We start from the raw sequence: 25,767 nt of genomic DNA on the forward strand, positions 1-25,767 counted from the left end.
CGACCAGCGATTTGGTAGCCCAAATCCCCAATTGAGTGTTCTGGTTAAACATGATCAGTAGGAGCGCTATAGGCCTGGGAATTTCTTTTGCTATATTGAAGTTCTAGCAACACTGTAGCCATGCCGGTATTCCTATTAAACCCAGGGATATCGATCCACAATGCTAGTATTAGCCTTAGATTTCACTCGTTGATTTTGAAAAATGGTCAGCCGGCAGTTAAAATAGTGAAATGAAAACGCAAATTCTGACAAAACTATGATATATCGCTCACGGTGATGTGCGTTAGAAAGTTGGGAAAAATCCTTCATTAGCGAACTATCTTACTTTGAAAAGCTAAAAGGTTGATCCAAAAAAAGGCTCGCGGACAGAGTTTAAGCCTATCAAAATCGAAAATCTTACACTAAATGACTAAATTTCACGCCTAAGTTTAACACTAGAATTTGAAAAAAAAGTACAGTATCAAGCACTACAATTTTTCCTGACATTTACTGAAAAAATGAAAATGATTGCTTTTCATTTGGCCGAGAAAATTAATTTTACATCGAAAAGGTGTAACTAAAAATTTAGCTCATTTCAACACCAAATTCGATCGTTTGTATTGCCTCATTAAATGACTGAGTGAGCCTTGTCAAACAAAAGAATCGGTTGTGCAGGCTGCTAACTGTATAATTGAGTGTACACAGTGTCATCCAGCTATGTCAAAGCAACAATGGATCTTAAAATGATCAAAGATATTGATTTATTCGATTTCCCGAATACGCAGACCGTGACCAATCAGAAATTGGTTCATTTTGGTGTTGTGTATGCATAGCTGAAATGGCACTATGATGTGAAATTCTTTACATACATTTAAAAATACTTATTCACTCCGGAAGCCAAGTACCAATATGTCTGATAATTGCAGATTGATAATAATTATCACGCAAGGAAACGAATAGAAACACACATTCAAAATGGCGCCAAAATGGAAGGTCAGATGTGATGTCAAATATTTTCTATACTTCAAATTCTACATGTATTTCATACCTTACACCTGTCACGCATTTTCTTCGCATTACTGACAGCAAGTCCTTATTTCGACACTACTATTGCAAACAGTCATTTCCAAATTAATTTAGTAGACTTTCTTTGAAAAACATATCACGATGCCTGATGGGAAATGCCTGTCCGCCATTTCATTAAATCGGATCGTTTTCGAGTATTTTGTGCCCAGATGTATTGGGGGCGCGCTATACTCTCATTGAACAGACAAAGTTCGTAAAACTAACGGCGTCAGTATTCGCCAACTTGATCATGGGGTCGAATATGAATTATTCATAATGGTTCATAACGGATCGATAATAATAATAATAATAATATGGAGGCGCTTTTAAGTGCATAAACAAAACATGTCTCTATGCCCTTTACAAACAAGAATATAAATGCTATCTTAAACTACAAACTTACACTACAAACAATAAATACATATTAAATGACATTTGAAATAAATAAGTGAGTTTTGAGTTGCGATTTGAATGAGTTCAGAGAATGTGCTTGACGAATATGAATTGGTAACTTATTCCATAGTGTGGGAGCGGCAACTGAGAAGGCACGCTTAGCATAAGAAGTTGAAAATCTTGGTGAAACAAGTTGGTGTTGTGAACTAGAACGAAGTGACCGAGGTGGATTGTAAAAAGAAACAAGTTCAGCAATATATTCCGGTGACTGACCATTGACGGCTTTGTATGTAAGAAGTAGAATCTTGTAAATGATGCGTTTGTGGATAGGCAACCAATGAAGTTGTTCTAAGACCCTTAAATATGATCAGATTTCTTTGTTCTGGTGATGAGACGCGCAGCAGTGTTTTGGATTCGTTGAAGTTTGTCAATCTGAGCACAAGGTAAGCCATAAAGAAGTGAGTTGCAGTTGTCAAGATGAGATGTTATAAAGGCATGGACAAGTCGTTCAGTTTGGGTATTGTCAAGATATTTCCTTATTTGGCTGATCTTCCAGATGGCATAAGTTGCAGTACGACAAATGTTTGTAATATGATTGTTCAGAGAGAGTTTATCATCCACAAGGATGCCCAGATCACGAGCCTCAGGTGAGGGTTCAATGAGTGATGTACCAATTGTTACAGGAGGAAGTTGAGCAGAGTTAATGAATTGGGAAGTAACATGGATAAGTTCAGTTTTTGAATCGTTGAGTTTCAGTTTGTTCTGAATCATCCATGCCTTCACATCATCAATGCACTGTTCTAGTCTTGAAAGCACATTTGTTGTTTCAGATTTCTGAAAAATTGTGTATATTTGAGTGTCATCAGCATATTGCATTTTCTCTAAACCGTGAGCATTGATAATATCTTCGACGGGAGAAATATACATGGTGAACAGCTGTGGTCCCAAAACGGAGCCCTGCGGGACTCCACAGAATAACATGTGTTTATCAGAATCAGTGTTATTAATATTTACAAACTGAGAGCGGCCAGTTAAATATGATCTAAAAAAGGCAAGAACAATACCATGAATTCCAAATCTCTCGGAAAGACGCTGTATCAGAAGTTCCTGATCAATCGTATCAAACGCAGCGCTAAGATCTAAAAGAACTAGCGCTGCCTCGTTGTGTTTATCAACTGCACGTAGCAAGTCATTCATAACACGAACCATAGCAGTTTCAGTTGAATGAAACTTCCGATAAGCAGACTGGGTTATGGCATGCAGATTATTTGCTTGCAGATGTTCATTCAACTGTTTTTCACAACACGCTCTACAATCTTGGAGACATAGTATAGATTAGAAATTGGTCTATAATTACTGAGACTCTCTTTGTCCAAGTTACTCTTTTTCAAAAGAGGAGTTACATGAGCAATCTTATATGAATCGGGGAAAATACCGGAGGTAAGACTTAAATTTACAATCTTAGTTATTACAGGAAGTAACTCATCACAACAGTTTTTAAGCAACCAGGTAGGTATTGGATCTGCCCGACAAGAGCTAGATGGAGACTCCATGATGACCTTGCGAACATCTTCCTGATCAACCTGATGAAATTGGTCAAAACAGGCACTACAATTATCATGAAGATCAACTGACACCTTCAGGTCAGATGACTGATCTAGACTCTCACGTAATTTGTAAATTTTGTTCTCAAAAAAGGAAGCAAATTGATTCGCAAGATCAATGGGGTCATCAACAGATGGAAGAACCTTGGTAGATTTGTTAGAACAAAGGCTGTCAACCGTACGAAAAAGTTGTTTTTGATCACAAGTGGCAACCTTTTCTTTATGATAATTAGTCTGGGCTGTTTCAAGTAAAGCTTTGTATTTCCTTATTTCATCCTTAAAAATCTGTTTATGAACTTCAAGGCCAGATTGCATCCATTTACGTTTAGCGCGACGTTTGTTCAGTAGTGAACCATGGGGCATTGGGTCGCAAAGTAACAGCACGCTTAATTTCAGGAGCATGAATGTCATAAATGGATTTAAGAGCAGTGTCATAATGCTCAACAAGATCTTCTAGATTATCCTTTGGAGATTCATAAATAAAGGACGATTCAATGTCGTGACGAAACTTGGGAATGTCAATATCACGAGTTTTCCGGTAACAAATGACTTTCTTGGATGGTTTTGGTCTACAAATGCTTATATTGCATTCAACAGCAAAGTGGTCCGAGGGAAGGTCTCTAACAATATTGATATTAGAGACCAAGCCATCAGATTTTCTGGTCAGAATAAGGTCTAAAGTGTGACCAGAAATATGAGTAGCTCCTCTGACATGCTGCTGAAGATCAGCAGACTCAATAAGGTCTCAAAATTGACATGCCTCCCTATCAGCAGGAACGTCAACGTGGAAGTTGAAGTCCCCATTCAGGATGATCTGTCCAGGAAAGGTGCTAGCATTTTCAAGGAAACTCGAGAATTCAGTAAAGAACAGTTTAGCAGTAAGCTTGTTTTTCTTGGAAGGATATATTCTGTAAATGGTATAAATCCTTACAGATGGTCCATGGGCAGGAAAATTGTAACATGAAGGCACTCAAAGGATGTAAAATTGTAAGTACCGCCCAGCGTTGCCCCAAACCCCTTCCTGAGGATAATAAAAACACCACCTCCTCTACAACCAATTCTGGGATAATGATAAATATCAAAATCAGGAAAGGTATTTCTGAGATCACTTAATGTACGCAAATTACGATTATCACCATCAAGCCAACTTTCCAGCCTCATTTTCTAGATAGCAAACTAACGGGATTTGTCATTCGTTTGCGTGCTTGATAGAACAACCGTGAATTTAGTGTCACCCCCTTGGTTATACTTCATCGAGTACGTATGGCCACTACACAGTTCAATGGCCTTATTGTGATCTGGCGGGCGTTTTAAAAGCACGGTCCCTGACTGCGTGGGCATATTTCCGGGCAAGGAACAATAGAGACCAATTGCCTGGCAATGACGTCACATGTAATCCCAGTCTATAGTGTGATTAGAACATTATAGGTTGGTGGTCACTTATAGTACGATCAGTACGAAAAGTCCAATGCGATTATTAATGTATTTTCTAAAATTAAAAGAACCACTTTTTAGCGGGAATTTTTGTAAGTTACACAGCTGAAGTTGTGAAAGGGTTGAAAGACTACAATATTAAGGCATAAACAAGAATTTCTTTGTTTGGTCGTTATTCCTATAGGCTCATCCCTTAACACAACTTGATATTTTGTTGTTTTTCGTACATTTATTTAATCTTGCAATATTTGACAACCAAAAGATTCATACCCGTCCAATATGTTTTTCAACAAGGTAAGATGCAAAATTAATAAACGTTGTAAGCCAGACGCACCTGTTCTGCTTTTGTTGACAAACATAAGATATTGGGTTGAGGATTGATTCCTGCAAGGAAGAATTTCAATTATTATCTGTGCTATTGATCTTGTAAATAAAGAAATAGAAAACATATGTTACGTTTTGTAAGGCAGACGCGGTATCCACAATCCTCAACATTGAATAACGAATCATTCTAAGATAATATTGTTACCAATGGTTACTGATTGGGAGAAACTAACTCAAATCAGATTTGCTTGCATTGATAATTTCACTTACCAGGTTAAGATTTATCGCATTTAAACTTCATGAGACTAAAAGGGAAACACACAAAAATACAATCGTCAGGACTGAACATATTCAATCGTTAACCAGGTGCTTTTTTCCGCAATCAGTTTGAAATCGTTGAATTAAATTTACATTACCGACGAGCCATGCTGTATAATATTTTTTGTACCAAATGAAATGTGATTTCTTTATATCAGGTATGTTATTAAATTTTACTGCATGGTTCGATCGAGACGGTTGACCTTTTTGCAATGTAATATCAAATCTAATTTAATAACGAAAATAAAACATCTTAATCAGAAAAGGTTGAAATTTACATTTAAATGAGTATTCTGCTCATTATGTTTTCACATTTCAAATGGATCAGGCTTTTTTTAATAATTAATGCAGAGCGCTGTACAGCTCTGATAATTATCGTTATGTCTAGTCTTCCGTCATTTCTCTTCAGGGTTTTTTCACTAATTACTTGACAATTTTCAATACAACCACGTTTTTAATCTCAAAATGGCAACATGGGGGTAACAATACCAACACCATGAACACGAAGCGCTTGAAATGTCAACTTCATTTACATTTAAATAACGTTTTGCACATTGAACGATGCTTTTGTTGCTAACCCAGCAAATTGGATAGAGCTTCAATATGTTCAAGGTCGCTCCAAATTAAACGCCTGCCGTTATCTCAAATTGTGGCAAATTTAATATGGTTTCTTAAAAAAATCATATAATAATAGGAATAGAGACAAAAAGATGATAGATATAGATGTGTCCCTATGTTTTCCACTGTTTGTCTCACTGTCACTTTCTGTTTTTGAATGTCTTCCTATTTGTCTCAGTAGACAAAGTCAATAAAAGCAACTGGAAAAAAGAAATTAACAGCAAACAGTACGTTAAACCACCAGTAATATATTACTTATTAAGATAAGTACTCTAGCCATTTTAAATGTCTGCCGAAGCCTTTTCGATATCTATAATTATATCAATGTTATTAGTTTTCATATAAACCATGATAATTACTAATAATGGAGCTATTAATTAAAATATTTTAAAGGATGTCTCCGGCAATCACAACAGTATGCCTTATTATGATAGAAAATTAATTATCAAACACGAATCTTGTGGTTTTATTTGAAACAAACTCATATTGACCATAAAAACAAATTAATACGCCGTCTCTCAACACGCGATATTCAAAATTCACGGGTGCTGAAATTGCCCAGTGCAATGACTTCCCAGTACTGGCAACAATTGAGCACCTGTAACCATGACGTCATTGCACTGGACAATATCGGCGCGGGATTTTTGAATATCGCGTGTTGAGAGCCGGTTGTTTTTATTAGTTTTTATGGTCAAAACGAGTTTGTTTTAAATGAAACCATATGATTCGTGCTTGATAATTATTTTATACTCGTAAGTCATAATGTTGTGATTGCCGGGGACGACCTTTAAGTTATGTTATGATTGATGTGAGATATACTCGCACTTACTCGTGTTGATAATTCAAGAGTTCAAAATAATCTTTATTATTTTTTTAAAATTCTTTTGTCTTTTGTAAATGACGTGTCTGGACGGTGATTAATGCTATTCATTAATTTATTATTGAGATGTTCTTACCATACGGACTAAAAGATTTCTTAATTCTGGCTCAAGTCAGACCCAAATCTATATTTCTGCACTAATACTACCATACACAATGCAAAGGAATTTCAGGTTTGAGCTGTCACGGTAAACTCACTGAAGTGTTGATTTATTGATTATTGAAGTGATTACTGACTGCTATCACCAACGCACTGAATGGTCTATTGTTCTATTGTGTCCGATTTGAACGCTGACATGTTGGAAAATGTTGGCAATCAATATTCATGAGAGTGTACATTCAACGTCCAATTTTCGAAATTGGGTGACTTGTGCTTTGCAGGTGTAAAATACATCTGACTGGGCGTTTTGAATACGTAACGCATAAAGGCATTGACATCATCGAATGGCTGCCTATAGTGCTGTTAGTGTTAGGCCTATGTGTGTGTGTGTGGGGGGGGGCCTGTGTTTAGTTTCTATTATAATTATTATAAAAGGCCTACATTTATTTGTCATTCATTTCTTTTCCTTTCTCTGTACTTGCTTAAGTATCACTCCCTCTTCTTATCTCCCTTTACTTCTCCATCCCCTCTTACGTTTTGTCCCCTCTCATTCCTATCATTTTCCTTACCTTTCTATATATTTACGCTTATTTATTTATTTCTCTTTATTTCTTCCTCTTTCTCTCTTCCTCCAGTCCCCTCTCATTCTTCATATCCCCTCCTCCACCCTCATCCCCTCCCAAGACCTCTCACAGAAGAGCTGCCCCCTTCAGTACGCCACTGATTATGATATTCTCCTTCTTAAAATAAAATAAAATAAAATCTCAATTTGTAAAACAAATTTTGTATAGGCCTATACCGGTATACTTATTATATGTTACATGTATACGTAGCTCCCGGGACGTAGCTATTTAATACCATTATTGTACTATAGACATGCAGACACATGGCAGCCTTGATGCGTGATCATTCAGCAAGCGCATTCAATTTATTTAAATGAAGCACCTAATGTCAGTGGGGTGACAACGAAATATGCATTAGCGGCTAATGTGTGCCTTTTGTGCTTACGGCTACTCAATCACACCCTTGGGTTTATGTATAACAATAGGTACTTTTCGTTCCATTAAGCGCTTTCACGCGACTTTCATTTGATCACTTATTGACAGTAGCCTGCTAGGCAAAGCGTTAATACACTGTCGGGTCAGCTTACCGATTTAATGGCGGAAGCCCTTTGTCCCAAACAAAAGGTACCTTTCGATGAATAGCTTGTCAGATTTCAAATCGGCACAAGGTTTCAATGCGTTACGTAATCTATTTCCTCTCCATCTTATAATAGCTCCATGGCTATCACTATTTACACAAGTATGAGTTATAACAATGCAGAGCAGGCAAAAAGTCCTTGAACGTACCTCTATGATATGATCAGGGCTACGACACTCAGCTCATTTGCATGGCAAAATTACCCGTCTCCTCCGCAGCCAATATGGTTTCGCTCCATCGAAATCAAGCTGGCCACGGAGGAGACTACCCTCCTTTGTGTTTGTTCATTTGTGTATGGAGTTATTATTGGAGTCTATAATGACTTAGGCTACGCTCTCAGCTAGAGTCCGACGCTGCATTGTACTAGAAATACCTTTTCTGTGAAATCGCTATAGAGCCAACCGGGAACACGTATTTGTATAAATATAGCATTAAAATTAGTATCACCCTTGTGGCCCCCATGCAGTGGTAAACCTTAATTCCAAGAAATGAAAATTAAAAACAACACGGCTCTACTTGTGCACCTATAAAATGGGCACAGAAACTTGTCTCAAATATGAGTGAATTTCAAGAAACATACGGGATATGATGAACATTGACCTGACGCCATGATAGCAGGATCTATTAGTCGTTTTATATACAATGTATATATCGTATTGTCATAATACCAATATTTGTCATAATATATAATGAGTAATATTTAGCAACGTAAACGTGCAGTTCATATGCACAAACGAATACTGCTCTTTATGATATTCAGGTTTTGTACATCACATATAACATGTCACATAGGAGGTCATACGTGTTGACCTTCATCTATTGTATTTGTTCATCTGTGTATGGAGAGGATTAACGCCATTAAAACTCCATCAGTATTAGGGCGTAGTTCAGTGAACTCATCGGATTGCTATTCCAAGTACTTTGATAATACAGATAATATGTATTAATGGGTCGAAGCGATTGCATTGAAAAACCTAATAAATTATTCATAACAGTTACGTAATCAATCGATAGTGCGGACACTTTTCATTTGCAAACCACCAAAATTCGTGATCTTTTAGCGTTGGAAAAGAAACCACGTGAATAGAGTGCCCTCTCAAGAATAGGTTCTCTGTGATATGATGTGCTCTCGTGCGCCACAAAAATGCTATTCTTGCCCTCTCCTGTGAAAATCATACTTTCTGTAATTTACTTCACAAAATTTGTTTTTGAAACCAAGGGCCCCAAATTGGGTATAGGAGTTTTACATAACTTCTATCTTCAATAAGCCCTCTCGCAATTTCAGATCATGGTGCATCATGGGTAATATTTGCCGATAAAATTGGAGTTAAACACGTTGAGGCTACTGTACATTTCCAATGCGGTGAACTGTGCCGTTTGCATAAAAACATCGTGTACTGGGATTTTGTCAATTATTTTGTCTTTATTTCTTCATGATATCAATATATTTAATCAAATACAATGTATCATGAAGAAATAAAGACAAAATAATCGGCATAATTCCAGTACAAGATGTTTTTATGCAAACGGCACAGTTCACTGCATTGGAACTGCACTGCAGCCTCCTCGTGTTTATCTCTCGTTGAAGAACTGTGTGACGATGTCTGAGCATGCGCAGTTGCAATTTTCCGAAGTTGCGAAAAGACTTATTTCAAAATAGATGCCCCATTCGAAACATTACTATTACATATTTATTCTTATACATAACCACAAGCAACCATGCTATTGTGTACATAGCTGGTCCAAAGGTTATATTTATACTCAAACTCTGAGAATCAATTGTATAGTTTATTTTACACTGATTGAGCCATCGTGTCAGGATGGCCGAGCGGTCTAAGGCGCCAGACTCAAGGATTTCCTTCTGATCCAAATGGATTGGGTATTCTGGTCTCCGAATGGAGGCGTGGGTTCGAATCCCACTTCTGACACCATTTTGTTTTTGCCGTTTCGAAATCTAATCGAATTTTATTTCGTTTGTATTTATTAAATTTATTAAATTTATTTCCGTCATTATTTTTTCTCATTTTTTCTCCAAGAGAAAGCCTATTCGTTATAGCCTATTTTCATTTTTTTTTTATGTTTCATGGCAAATACCGACATAGTTATTTTCTAATGTGGCTGTTAATTCATTCATTCATTCATTCATTCATTCATTCATTCATTCATTCATTCATTCATTCATTCATTCATTCATTCATTCATTCATTCATTCATATTTTATTCATCAGTCATCATAAAATACATAATTCAGAAAAGTAAATTGCCAATATATTTACAATCTTGATCAAGATATAAGAGACCAATTACAAAATATAATAAAATTATTTTAATGGTTAATTTAGTACGTCCATGGTACAATATTATCTGAAAGAATATCACAAAGCCCATTCAAATATTACACATACATTAAGTAGAATATATATAATATATAAATAGGAATGTATACATAATGTTCAAATGTGTCATCATTTAGCTCTTTTTGTAGCGTATTTGTATTTATACATGTATGATGTATCTTATCCTTTAAGGGGGTATTACACCCCTGGTCAATTTTATGCCAATTTTTGCATTTTTCTCAAAAATTATAGCACATTGGTGACAATTAAGATATGTGTATTTGCCCCTATAATTTATAGGGGCAAAGACTACAACTACTGCACTGAAAATTCAGCATTTCAAGGCAAGTAGTTATTGATTTATTGATCAAATACTGGTTTTCCCTCATTTTTAACTGTAACCCCACAACTGTTGTCTGTGCTGAAATAAAATTTACAGTGCAGTAGTTGTAGTCATTGCCCCTATAATATACATATCTTACTTGTCCCCAATGCGCTATAATTTTAAGGTGGCTGTGTACTCTCAGACATGCATGTAGTAAAAGTGCAATAACTTTGTAATTATTCGCGCAAAACATATAAAAGTATTCATTTTTATGAAGGCAAGACATCAATAAATCTTAATATAAATACAGATTTGGGGTAAAAACAACAATTTTGAAGAAAATCACAAAAAAGTGAGTTTTTGGCAATATTTGTTAGGTACATCATAACAAAAAACACTCTTTCCAAAATATTTTATTTTGTTTTTAGCTCAATCTTGAGGCTCCATTCCAAAAACAGTTTTTTTATTTTTTTTATATTGGCCTTATTTTTTGAGATATTGACCATATAAGGCATCAAAATGAACTTTTTAAAATTCAAAAACGCCTATTTGCACAAAATGATGCCCAAAATCGGAAATAGACCAAAATATAAAAAAATGAGAAAACCGTTTCTTGAGTCGATCATGCTTTTTACGATGATCATATTTGCTTACATATAGATGTTGTATTTATTGAGTTATCGTGTACCTAAATCGTCATTTTACCGAGAAAATGAACATTGAAATAATGGCCGTTGAAGTTTAAAGTGGTCACATTTTGCACTTTCATCGAATCTCACAGTTTTCGTTTTTGTAACTTATATTACGTGAACATCGGGTAAATCCACAGCCCCTTGAGAAGTTTGAGCGAAATCCATTCATAACTTGATATTTAAATCGGGGGGAAGAACTTGAAAACCCCACATTTTATCAGCTAAAACGGAGCCATTTGACCACTAGGTTTTTGTGAAATCAGTGCTTCCGTGGTGTTTCCATAAGATGCGCCGCGCAAGCAGATAAGCGTCGCGTTTGCGTCGCGTATTTGTGCGTTAACAAATTGCGCGATACGCAACGCGATGAGTTGTTGCGCGCGTGTACCTTGCTGGTACAACAAAGACTTTCTTTCCTTTTCAATTTCAAACACGAGTGGAATAGTGAAATAAAATCCTTAAAATATTGCAGTTGGAGTTTACAAATCTGGATTTTCATTCCTTGTATTTATAAAAAACATAACAAGGTACAAACATATCATAAAAACTCAATTTTGAGAAAGAAACAATGGCTAGAGTACACAGCCGCGTTAAAGAAAAATGCAAAAATATGTACACATTTGGGCAGGGTGTAGTACCCCCTTAAGCTGAATAGTTTCATTAATAGTTTTACAATTTGATGTTTCCTTGTTTCATAATATTAATCTTTCTAGTTGGAAAGACAAATTCTTCATAGTTTATGCAATATAAACCCCTCAACAAAAGTTTTGAAAGTTTTTTCAAGCATCTATATCTCAAGATTATTTGTTAGATGTTCATATCGTGTTGCAATATCAATGGATAGCTACATAATCTCTCTTTACAATGACACCACATTTGAAACAATCACCTTTTTCACGGCTGAGTACACGTCTTAGGCCGTATAAAATTAATGTTTTGGTTCTCGTCCAGAGGATTTTCATGAATTGATGAGGGAGGGAGGTGTTTTTTTTTTTTTTTTTTTTTTTCCAATGTAAAATTAGCATTGTCAGTAGTTTTCGGTCTTCTCCAACAGTGCTCGAGGAAACGATGAGGCCCTTTTTTTTTTTCAAATGTGAGATTCTGAGGATAAACCCCTAGAGTACCACAAAAAGACTTGGAAGTGATGCTTGTTCTCTAATAAACTTATTTATATGTATGTATGAAGATTTCATAAATCATTCCAAAGTCTTAAAAATTGAAAAATCTAAAAAAAAAAAATCCCAGAAATTGAGGAGGGAGGGGACGAGAACCAAAATATTAATTTTACACGGCCTTATGAATGTAGTGGGGTCTCAAACAGAATGTGCCAAATTGACCATTATTCTGTGCTCAAACAACACTCGTCATTAACCTCAATGGCGGGTGGAAAAGAAAAACCATATGCAGCCACAACAACCAGACGACGTCGGACGTCCCCCTCGTGCTGCTCACCAGCCTGGTCACACGTTGCTGTGGGATGGTATTCCATTCGTCAACCAGGATTCTGTTAAGGAGAATACACGAAGAACTGTTGATTCTTGAATAATAATCCACGAGGCGTTAGCCGAGTGGATTATTTTCAAGAATCAACAGTTTTGAGTGTATTCTCTGACTTAAGGGTACATGCCCATGAGTTTCATTCAGGGGCGTGTTTGTAAAACGGCACAGCGCATTAGTAAAAGAATAAAAATACTAAAATTTTCACCGGGGTTCGAACCACTGCCAATTTCACTGAATGCTAAAGATGCCTATGCTGTGCCACGGTGACTGTGGTTAACATTCGGCGATTTTCAAAGATATACATATCAACACGTTTCTAGTGTATTGAAAATCATTTTGATTTTGATTTTGGTAGGAATACGGTCATAGAAAGACATATAACTCTACTTGTCTGTTTGTTTTTCATTTAATACAAATTAATTTTGATGAATTGAACTGGTACACCTCTTAGCACTCGTGATAAACGACGATTAATTTAGTAATAATAAAATGAAAACGCTGGGTCATTCACGATTTCATTTGTAATTTATGTCAAAACCTGGGGAGGACCACACACATCCGTGCTGCATGTATACGTGCTCAATCGATACTCAATGATCCAGACAATAGCGTTTGAATATACCGCCCTGCTTGACACATCTTGTCACTTGCGGGAAGATATACTATAGGCCTACCCTAATAGCTTACAATAGATACCCCACCGTAAATAGCTCTGTTCGTTATCTCGCTGTGCTAGTTTATACACGCAGCGTACGGACTTTTGAACCATATTTTGTTCAAAAATGATAGGAAGGACTGTTTTCAGCTAAAATGTTGGTTATCAGCAGATGCTTAATGATACCGGGAAGTGTTGCAGAAAGGTAAGCGTACTCTTTATTTATTCAAAATATGTATATCAATAAATTTAAATTTGAAATCCAAAAAGTAAATGTCAGGTCAAAATTCTCACCTTAGAATTATTGTGAAATAAAATCAAACCAAATTTAGGCTCCGCAAACAACGTCTAATTATTCCCATTGGTGTTTGCTACACGTGCATATAATAAATTATGATTTGGGGCTAATTTGAGAAGAATTAATGCCTCGAGTTTCAAAATACACCGAGTGATGTTTTTTGATCAAAAACATCGACAATTCAAGACTCTGTAAAAACAAATCAAGAATTTTCTGGGATGATTGCAACTAAGTGCAATGAAAGTTATGATCTAAGCTACCAGATGCATCATTAATTTCCTGACTATGATATTTAGTTGTGGGAAAAGATTACTTTAATGTTTTGGCGGGATTATTTCCCGCCAAAAATTTCAACCAAAAAGAGCATGTAGCCTTAAACCATTGCTTTATACTAACAACTTAATATTTTCTAAAACTGTGGATTCGTAAGTTACTAGTAATAATAAATGGAAAAAAGCAAACATTACATTGTTCCATTGTAATTTCTTTATCTGTTGATTCGTATTATTGATGTATTACATTTACAAAGTATCTCACACCTGTAATTTCTATATCTGTAGATTCGTACATAATTAGACAATCAATAGTTGTTTATACCATGCACTTCTGATGTATAGTACTGAAGTAGATGCGTTTATAGGTCTCTATTTTGCATAACAAGGAAAATTGCCATAATAGTCACGGGTTGCAGTTTGTACACGAAAGACAAATAAAAATTAAACAGAAAATAGATCTACGGTGGCTTTTATCATTACTAAACATGTGCAAAACAAACAAATAAATAAACAAATAAATGGGCCTAAATGCATTGATACAGAATGTGTATTATGTAGCAAAGTTTCCTAAATAAAAAACATGTAAGCGACTGAAATGAAAAGGAAGAAAAAGAAAAAAAAGAACATAAAAGAAAAAAAACTGACAAAAGATAAATTTTTAATTAAAATAAGTAGAAAAAACAGAACATATAGGCAGCGACTGCCTTTTGAGGAGAGCAAGAGCAATTACTCCCCTAATGCTCTCCTTAAATCTGATATTGGAGAGTGTTTTAGCTCTCCTTAATGAACCATTCTGTCCCTACATTCTATTAGAGTCACGCGGTAGCCGTGACCAGCAAGTTTTTTTTAAAAAAGACTGATAAAGAAGACTAATAACAGATGCTCCCGCGAGACTATATTTACACCTAACATTAAAACACTTGACTTCTATTGTTCGATGTTATTTTTCGCTGGGTACAAAATGTATCTAAAACCATGCTAAATGTTATTTACAGTCCCAGGTGTAATATCGTGACAACTCATTAATTCCAAAAGGGCCACCAATCCTACAGTCAATCATTGTTCGTGATAAACAAATATTTTGGCTTCCATTTCACGCGGTATTTCATAGCGAAAATTAGTTGCAAATCATACTGATCCAGAATTTTTGGACACTGCTACAGGTCTACCCAGACAGGGTCTAATTCTGCATAAAACCGGGCAACGTTATTTCTATAGATCTGCTGCGCATTCAAATTGCATTGTATTGCATCGTAATTTCATTTGTGTCTATGCTAATTATGTTTACACAACATGAACTCACGTGTTTTCAAGCAAATTCGCCGATAATAGGTGATCAAAAGCGATCGGAATGTTACAAAAGTACAGATCGCATTCAGCTTACTTCATATGAGATGATCTTTGGAAAAATACGGCATAATTTGTCTTGGTGTTTGCGGAATGCCATGCAGTAAAATATTAATACGTTGCGGCAATTCATGATTGACAACTAACAATCGGCGTGTCCTTCGTATCCTCCACTGTCAATTTCTTATCCACTCACTAATCCTCACAAAAGCTTTGTGTTGATTACGTAATGAGTGGAGGCAAATTGCAATAAGTACAATGAAATAATGAGTAGGGCGGGCTCCGAGGCGGGTTTCTTCTTCATCTTACGTATCAGTAAAAAAAAAAAAAAAAACCCGGAAGCTTGTCGTTTGGAGCTCTAGCTGAAATACAGCAAGATAATGTAAGATAGTAAATGTAAACCTGTATTTTAGCTAGAGTATCTCGAGCTAGGTCTACCTGGTTATCACCTTCACACTACTTTTTCAGATTCACTTCCAAATATACCCTAGCAGTTTCCTGGATACCCTACATACAAATTCTGAGCCACATTCACAAGTTTTTCACCATTCTTTTGTTCATATCGGACGACGCATCCATTTATATAATAAATGCTGTATTTCGACACAGTAATTTATAGCAGAGGCCCGTGGTCTAATGGTTAGGGCGCTTGACTCCAGATACGCTATCCCGAGTTCGAAACCCGGTGACCAACTGATTTTTTTCTTCAATGTTTTATTAAACAATTTATTGTCATTAATCAAGGAAAACATAATTTTAAACATCCAGTGCTATTGTGATATTATTTTTTTATTAAAGCAAGTTGTTTGGTTCTCATGGAAATTGTTTATTGTGTTAAGGGCCTATTTAAAAACACAGCATAATGAGATACAACACCATCAAGGATCAAAAGAAATCTGAATAACCAAGAAACTAGATCAGGTATTATAGGGTATACAATACGACGTTACTCATTGTTATTCTCATTTAAATATATTTTGTCCTACCACGGGCAAATTCGCATGATAATAGGACAATAAAACATGATTGTGATATGTATGAATGGTTGTTGAATCGATTCAGAGACCTGACTCTCTGTCATCTTCAGCTATCGTAGAACATGACAATTGTCATACCGTCCCGGTAGGTTGATTACAAACACTCTGTAGGTGTGGAAAATTGTTCCGCTAGTATGGAAGGCCAGCAGGAAAAAAAATATCGAAATAACATTTATCAAGCATATATAGTACGGAAGCGTCTATGTGACACAACTTGACAAGATAATTATCTTGCCATGTCGACTTATTATCAGCATTATGTCAACATGACGATATAAAATATCTCCAAGACAACTGAACAAACAAATCAACATGGCAAGATAAATTGTCATGCTAAGTCGACATACCAAGAATGGATATCGTCTTCGCGAAATAAATTATTATGCCAAGTCAATTTAGCAACAAATTAATGTCTACATAGCAGGATATTTTGTCACGTCCAATTGACTTAACAAACAATATAAGTCAGCATGGTAAGATTAAATTATCATACAAAGGAATAGTAATTTTTGACACCGTAGAATTTAAATTATTGAAAAGCATCCTCGGGATGTAGAGGAGGGGGCGGCCCGAAATTAAAGCGAAAATTAAATCTCAAAAGACCGCCGACAACCGCCGCTCAATAGGGATATCCAACTAGATTGCCCCGCAGGGCTACAAAGAACCACAAACCGCGAAATTTGGATATCCAGCTAGATTGTCCCGCAGGACTCAGGAACCACAAATCTTGAAATATGGATATCCTACAAATTAAAACCACAAACCGCGAAAAACCGCCAACAACTGCCGCTTAATAGAAATATTCAACTATATTGCCCCGCAGGGCTACAAAGAACCACAAACCGTGAAATTTGGATATCCAACTAGATTGCCCCGCAGGGCTATAAAGAACCATAAACCGCGAAATAGGGATGTCCAACAAGTTTTAACTATAAATTAGCCCTCGATAGAGGGCAACGCTTGGAGGATTAGGGAAATTATAACCACGAACCGCGAAAGTTACCTTAACAAACAATATAAGTCAACATAGTAAGATAAATTACCATACCAAGTAATAGTAATTTTTGACACCGTATAATTAAAATTATTAAAAAGCATCCTCGGGATGTAGAGGAGGGCGGCCCGAAATTAAAGGGAACATTAAATCTCAAAAGACCGCCGACAACCACCGCTCAATAGGGATATCCAACTAGATTGTCCCGCAGGGCTACAAAGAACCACAAACCGCGAAATTTGGATATCCAGCTAGATTGCCCCGCAGGAATCAGGAACCACAAATCTTGAAATATGGATATCCTACCAATTAAAACCACAAACCGCGAAAAACCGCCAACAACTGCCGCTCAATAGAAATATCCAACTAGATTGCCCCGCAGGGCTATAAAGAACCCCACACCGCGAAATATGGATGTCCAACAAGTTTTAACTATAAATTAGCCCTCGATAAAGGGCAAGGCTTGAAGGATAAGGAACTTTATAACCACGAACCGCGAAAGACCTCCAACAACCACCTCAATAGAGATATTCAACTAGATTGCCTGCAGGGCTACAAAGAACCACAAACGGCGAAATTTGGAAATCCAACTAGATTGCCCCGCAGGGCTACAAAGAACCACACACCGCGAAATATGGATATCCAACAAGCTTAAACAATAAATCAGCCACGATAGAGGACAGGGTTTGAAGAATAAAGGAATACCACGAACCGCGAAAGACCGCCAACAACCGCCGCTCAATAGAGATATCCAACTAGATTGCCTGCAGGGCTACAAAGAACCACAAACGGCGACATTTGGATATCCAATCCAACTAGATTGCCCCAGGGCTACAAAGAACCACTTACATTTTAGTTATAGGTATAGCTAGCTACATAGGCCCCCTATACTCGTATTTTTTATTATCATAAATCAAGGATAATATTATTCAAACTTCTATTTTTCGCTTTATTCGTCTTATGGAGTACTTCGTAACCGGATGACTTTTCAAGCTTGGAGCTACTCGGCTTCATTCATAAAAAAAAAGCAAATCTACCAAAAAACGTTGACAACGTAAAAGAAAGCAGCAAGTTTAAAAAAGCCCCCACCTCGGCTCACTTTTTGAAACTTGGTCCCATTTGTAAAAGATACTGATTTAAACTTTGTCATAATTATCAACTTAAAACATTTGCAGAAGTGTTATGTATCTTTAATTTGCCGATGCGATATTAAGTTGTCAGCATTCTGGAACGATCAGAAAGGTTATTCTTGGCCAATATCCTATATATGTTTTGTTTTATAATAATTATTAAGTTCATGATCAATGATTGAATTAAACGAATAACAAGTAGGCATGTTAATGGCAATGATGCTATTGCTGTTGATATTCAAAATGGGACCAAGTTTCAAAAAGTGAGCCGAGGTGGGGGTTTTTAAACTTGCTGCTTTCTTTACGTTGTCAACGTTTTTTTGGTAGATTATAAATGCTCCGAACAGCTGTCCTTGATGGCCCAGAATAGCTACTTAATGCTCTCCTGAAAAATTCAAATGCCAGTCCCTGCATAGGCCTATGCAAATCTTGGTGGAATAATATATAGATTTATGACACAAATGAAAGTGTAATGGCCAAGTTACACTAAAAATGCAAAATTTGCGTTGTTATCTTACAATACAATTTTGTCATGTTTGTAGGCCTATACAAAAGCTCGATAGGCTATATAATTTTGGAAAACGTAAGATCAACGCATGTACAAATAAAATACCACGGTATTCATTGTATTTTTTAGTGTAAAATGGTTTCATAATTTTTGAATGTCGTTCATTTTATTTTATTTGTTCATGATAATGTTCCTTTTCCTATGACTTAATTTAGAAACAGCCGTAATTCTTAACTGTAGATTCGTGCAGAAAAGTGTTGATTCGTAGAAAATAATCTACAGTTTATTGAATAGACTGACGTCACAGCAATGGTTTAATCACAGGTCATTCAATGTTGTTGCATTGGCTACTCTAGAGCTCTATGATTTATTGATCAAATACTGGTTTTCCCTCATTTATTGATCAAATACTGGGTTTCCCTGGGGTCGTGTGGCGCAGTGGTTAGAGCATTGGACTCATGATCGTAAGGTTGTGGGTTCGAACCCCATCTTGGCCATTGCTTCTATTCAACAGACCCTAGAGTAATCATTGTACCGTCCAAAAAATGGACCATCAGGCTATGATGTTTCCAAATAGACGTAAAAGTTTGTAGAAATTGACCCTGTGTCAGCTTGGTGAAATGGTGATGGAAATCGCCCTGCCGAGTTCCTCCGGGAGTTTCCGATAAGACAGACAGACAGACTAGGGCGTGGCACAGCACGACCAAGCTGGTCCCACAAGTGTTCAATCGGGTCGAGGTCTGGGCTGATGGCAGGACATTCCATTCTCTACTCCCATATTCTGTAGATAGTTGTTGACTACCCTGGCTCTGTGGGGATTTCAGCATGCTGCACGGAATAATGGTCAATTTGGCACATTCTATTTGAGGCCCCGCTACATTTTACAAGGCGTGTACTCAGGCGTGAAAAAGGTGATTGTTTTAAATGTGGTGTCATTGTAAAGGTGAATAAAGTAGCTATCCATGGATATGCAACACTATATGAACATTTCATAAATAATCAGAGATATAGATGCTTGAAAAACATCCTTTCCAAACTTTTGTTGAGGAGTTTACATTGTATCTAATCAATCTAAGGCTCAATCTTGTCTGAAAACAGCTCACGTCTCAGCAGGGCTACGATCGACATAATATATAATGTAAGCTTATGAGTGAATGTTCTTAGTCATCCAGTAGTTTCAAACAGAGTTTTGGAATTAAATATAATACTGGAACTTACTTTTTGCAACTAGTGCGACGTTGCGTCTGGAACCACCAGACTTCATCAGGCAACTGAACAAGAGAGGGGAGTCCGCTTAACTTTATCTCATGCATGGGACCGGGCCATCGGGTCGATACCTAGCCGTCTATCACGTGACCAGTCCAACGGGTCAGTTGCCTGATGAAGTCTGGTGGTTCCAGACGCAACGTCGCAATAGTTGCAAAAAGTAAGTTCCAGTATTAGATTTAATTCCAAAACTCTATAATGTAAGCTTCATTGCAAAATGAGCGTTTTTAAAACATAATATAGATATGACTCCGTGTCATTTGGTTTTTAGTCTCTGTAAACATCGAACAGTTGTTTTAGACCACAGCAGTGTGTCGTACAAAATCTAAGAGTAGGCTATGTCTTTCAAAACACGTACAGGTTGGAATCAACACACGTCTCCCCATGGCCGCAATCGTAATCTTAATATAATGTCATCAAACGACTGATAGCTTCTATAAACATTCAAGAAAGACCGGATGGTTTGTCATCATTCACTGCACGTTCTCAACGTAGCTCCAAGACTCTATATCATTGGGTTTATTAGGCTTAAAGGTATTTAATCGAATATTAGAAGTTAATTATTGTTACTTGCCTTTGGTGAAATTACAATGATGCTTTGTTTGAACCTGACTATGTGAAGGAAATAAACTTTTTCATCATCAGACCGAGCAAAGATATGCCCCACGCAGTCTTGTGATTTGAAGGTTGACATTTTGAATTTTGTGTAACATTTATTTGGCCTGATTTAGCTACAGTCGATACCATAAATGAGATGTATGTACCGGGACAATGAGAGTTATATAATAGCTTTCTGAGCTCCGTTAACTCAATTAATCGAATTTGATAATTACATAATTATATTCTTTCAAAAAGATACAATTTCAGCTAAAAGGTATCACCGAGCCATGTAAGACATTACTTGCGTTCATTTGTATTGTGAGAGCATCATGTATTTCCGTAATGGATATTTGGAGTTGTATGAAATCGTGACAAACATCATGAGGGAAATATTAAATAGTCTTAATGGGCAAGTCAGGATGATAATGGCGAATAGAATTCCGGTCTTATTCATTAGGGCATATGCCTCGATTGTCATGCTTCAGTCTTAGCTATTGAGTTAAAAGTCCACGTCTGGATTTTAATCATGATAATGTGTCAAATTTTCTGCAGTTATGTGATGTGGGGCAAATGTCGTTATATCTGAGTTGTTTGCGACTGTACTGGTTCCTTAGGGCCGGTTTTTCGAAGCTTGGCTATTGGTCAGGCTTCCTATGTCACCAGGTTTAAGCCCAATCACATCGTACAGCGCCTAGGAAGATAAATCATTAGAATGGATCCACATTGACAGGGCTAGCCTGCCGGATTATTGTCAATATAAGTGACCTTCACCTGAGGCAATGAGATGCCAAATATTGGCAGTTGCCAACAGGTATCATACGGGAAACATTTTTTTGTCACATTTGGTTGAATGAGTTATTATCCCCATTTCAGTTAAACGTTGGTAAAATATAGCACATTATGTAAGGATTATGTAACGTATGAGCTTTATGACGTCGAGCTACTTCTTCTTTTACTGAGTCACTGCTTTCGATGAAATGACTTTGAGAGAGGGTCAAAGGCCGTCACTCCTACAGGAACAGGAAGAGCAACTTAAAATAGATCTGTTTATATTGGTGACGTTAACCCCCATTATGGACAAATATTCTGACTCGGGGGGGGCTAGGTCTCCCCAGAATGGCAAATAGAGTCCCATAAAGTTTGGGCAAGCAAGCGAAGTGAGCCGGACAATTTTCATGATCGGCCCCTTTCGAAGAACTTGGATACGCCTGCATCTTATATACAGGTGTTTTTTAAAGATGCACACTATTCTAATGAATATTGACAGATTAACATGATAATGCACAGGACTGAAACTTAGATCCACTTATTTTTAGCTTATAATGTTACAAAAAGTCATAAAACTATACATTCTTGTCATTTCGAAATGATGGTGCTTTTCAATAAACTTCAAAACGGATGGGTTTCTATTATTTAACAAAACGGACGGGTTCCTGTTATTTAATACATTCTATATATAATAATTATATAGACAATCAGACATACCACAGTTCGCCAAGTAACGAAATGTAAAACTTAACCATTTATTTTAATCCAAGTTCCAAGGTGTCTGTTTCGTAAACAATACGTTAATCGACTCCAAACTGAAATTCAATAATAGCTTTTCGGATTTTTTCTTTCGATACGTTTTGAACTAGCTAACATTCCTCCTTTCCAGTACAGTATATTTCAACATCTAACCTTAATTTGCCACTGCGCCACATACTATAGGATAGGGCCAATATAAACCTTTATTCACTATTTAATCCACTGAACACCATTGGCAAAAATCTATAAAGCACCGGTTAGGTGAGATTCTGATCTATAAGGATAATAGAACGATATTATTCTATACGTTTGCCAATACACGAGTCTTTATGGGAATTTATCATGTTTATAGGGCCAATAAAGCGAAGTGTTGTGGAATGACGCGCCGTTTGCATTGCAATATGTTACATTACTATTTGGCGACATAATGTTGTAATGTGTTTGAAAAAAAAATTGATAACAACAATGATTAAGTTTGAATGCGAGAGAGCTGTATTATTACGTTTATGTAACTCAATGGCCATAATAATGTGTCTAGGCATGATTACTAGATTAACTGACCATAATACCTGGACTAAGTACGTTTTGTTTTTAGGTATCGTCTGAGGTTTCTGAAAGTCAAGCTTGAAATATGATCACTTTGAATTTGATAGATAAATTGAAATTGTTAGTCGAATAGGCTGACTGTGACTGTTCTCATATATTCGCAGCATCTGCAAATATGTTATAAAAGAGATTTATCTTGTTTACTTTGAAAACGGATGTTAAACTAAAAAAATTCTTACATGTAAATTAGATGCAAATGCTACAAGAGGCACATAGTTTTGAATAAAATAATCCAACATACCGCCGTTTGTCAACTAGGAAAACATAAAACGCTGCAATTTATTTTAATCCGAGTTCCAAGGTGTCTATTACGTAAACAATACGTTAATCGTTTCCAAACTGAAATTCAATAATGGCTTTTCAGAGTTTTTCTTTCAATGAGGTTTGAACTAGGTTACGTCAAAGTTATTCCTTTCCAGGACAGTATTTCAGCATATAATCTTATATGTCATTGCATTACATGCTACAGGATAGGGCCAATATAAACCTTTATTCACTATTTAATCCACTGAACGCCATTGGCAAAAATCTATAAAGCACCGGTTAGGTGAGATTCTGATCTATAAGGATAATAGTACAATGTTATTCTATACGTTTGCCAATACACAAGTCTTTGTGGGAATTTATCATGTTTACAGGGTCAGTAAAGCAAAGTCTTATGGAAAGATGCGCGGGTTGTATTTACATACTACTTGGGACACATGTTGTAATGTTTTGGGAAAGCTTGGACGATAATTTTTGTAGTTATTAAGTTGATAAATGCGAGAGAATTGTATTTTAAATGATTGTATATGTATTAGTGCTTTATAGTGCATTAAGAGTGATCTAAACGGGATTACTAGTTTGACTGTGTATAATACCCCGTAATTCTGGATTAAGTATGTTCTGAGTATTATTTCTGAAACTCGAGCTTGAAATACGATCACTTTGAAATTTGATAGCCCCATTTAAGTTATTAGTCAGACAGGTTGACTTTGTTTTTCCATACAAAAACGCATTATGTTGATATTACAAAACATTATTTGTTTTCAGGTAATTTGAGAAACGGGTGTTTTTGAATCAGTCTCTTAAAATTAATATGACAGACGCAATGTTTTTATTTGGAAGGCACATATTTATAAATCTGTTTTCTCCCAACGTAAAAGGCAGTATCTTATAGTTATTATAATAAATTTAAACTTTTTGATTTAACTTCAATAAACTACATTGTTTCGTAACTTTACATGAATACAGAATGGAGCATAAGTTTGCTAGATTAAGTAAGCACTGATCATGAAATATCTATAGTATTGATAGAAATGTATCTTTTGAATCCGCGTGACTATGAACTGACCCGTTTTCTCCTGAAAATGATGATTATTATTTTATGAAAATCTTATATAAAATTTATAGATCAACTTTCTTGCAGCTGTAATATATTGAATGTAAGTTAACTAACTCGTTATTATGGCACTTGAAAATGATGATCATTATTTAATGTAAAACTTGATAATTCTGTTATAAAATAAATAGAGTAATCTTTTTTGCAGCTGTAATATACTTAAAATTATATTCAAGAAGTAAATATGACCTGAATCACTAAATCATTCAGAGTTTCACGTAAGTAGGTTATACACCTACCGCAAAGGAAAAATACATTTTAAATAAATGTTTTATTAGACTGCGTCAAAACGTTTCTGGAATTGTATAAGGTTCACTCCTAGAACAATATTCATTTGTTATTACTCTGGATAAAGTTTAAGGAACCCTGTTTAACTGGTGAACTGAACAACCAGTTGCTTGAAATATTTCAATATCCAAACAGCCTGTTTAATTATTATTAGACAACTGTTGTTCAGTTCTCTCGTTAAACTGCGTTTTGATAATGTAACGCGTAGACATGCGCGTATATCAGTTCGGGGGCACTGCTAATTCAAAAACGTCTCTGATATCAAATACTCTTGAAGCGTCATGTCACATAACAGTATCATATTTCAGAGACGTCTCATAAATCACATACTCCCTAGTTTCAAAACCCAGTCGCAAACGATATAAGTAATTTTGATGAACGTGCCAGCGCAGTGGGAATAATTTTGTGTATAGGCCTTACCACGGTTGTAGCTAGCCCAAGTTGAGCATGTTGAGTGCCTGCCAATTTTACTATCCAATTCATGAATTGGATAGTAAAATTGGGATTTTTTTTACTTCAAAACATTTGATTTTGGCCATTGCAATCTAAGTGTATTCTGGGACCATTTGTCAGAATTTGCACAGATAGATATAATTTTTGCACAGGTAGATATTTTCTAAACATAGGAAAGCTTATTCTAATACACTCAGCTTCTTTCCGATGTGCTGCATCGGGTGCCGAGCTGTCAACAAAGCTCGACGTATGTGATATCACAGACCCCCGTATGTGAAATCACTGACCCGTCTTTGAAATCAGAGACGTCCGGTTATTACGAGTGCCCCCGAACTGATATATAACTGTTAAATTGCGACTATTAGTTTGATTTACTGTGGTTTATTCTGTCGATCCAACATCCGGGCTATCTCTAGTCTCGGGCCCAAACTGCATGTGGCTCACGGTTTGTTATGAACAACAGAAACCGACTGTGAAGGAGGCTACATAGCGATGTTGTTGGAGTGACATTCAATTTCGGAAAAAACGACACTCGACCATGGAATTTAATTTTAAGTTTGTCAGTATATAAATGGTAAATCAAGTAAGTTTCTTCCAATCTGAAGACTTAGAAACGGTTGTTTAATTCCACAGACTAT

The 25,767-nt window shown here is 36.2% G+C and overlaps 1 protein-coding gene and 1 non-coding gene across 2 annotated transcripts in view; both read left to right on the forward strand.

The window, feature by feature from the left end:
- Nucleotides 1-25,767, forward strand: part of LOC140157263 (cationic amino acid transporter 2-like) — a 174,442-nt gene that overhangs the window by 41,253 nt on the left and 107,422 nt on the right. The window lies entirely within an intron of this gene.
- On the forward strand, nt 9,729-9,842 carry Trnal-caa (transfer RNA leucine (anticodon CAA)). The gene is made up of 2 exons: nt 9,729-9,766; nt 9,797-9,842. It is a non-coding gene; the product is annotated as a tRNA-Leu (tRNA).

This window comes from Amphiura filiformis, chromosome 7 (assembly GCF_039555335.1).
Source record: "Amphiura filiformis chromosome 7, Afil_fr2py, whole genome shotgun sequence".
NCBI classification, from domain to species: domain Eukaryota; kingdom Metazoa; phylum Echinodermata; class Ophiuroidea; order Amphilepidida; family Amphiuridae; genus Amphiura; species Amphiura filiformis.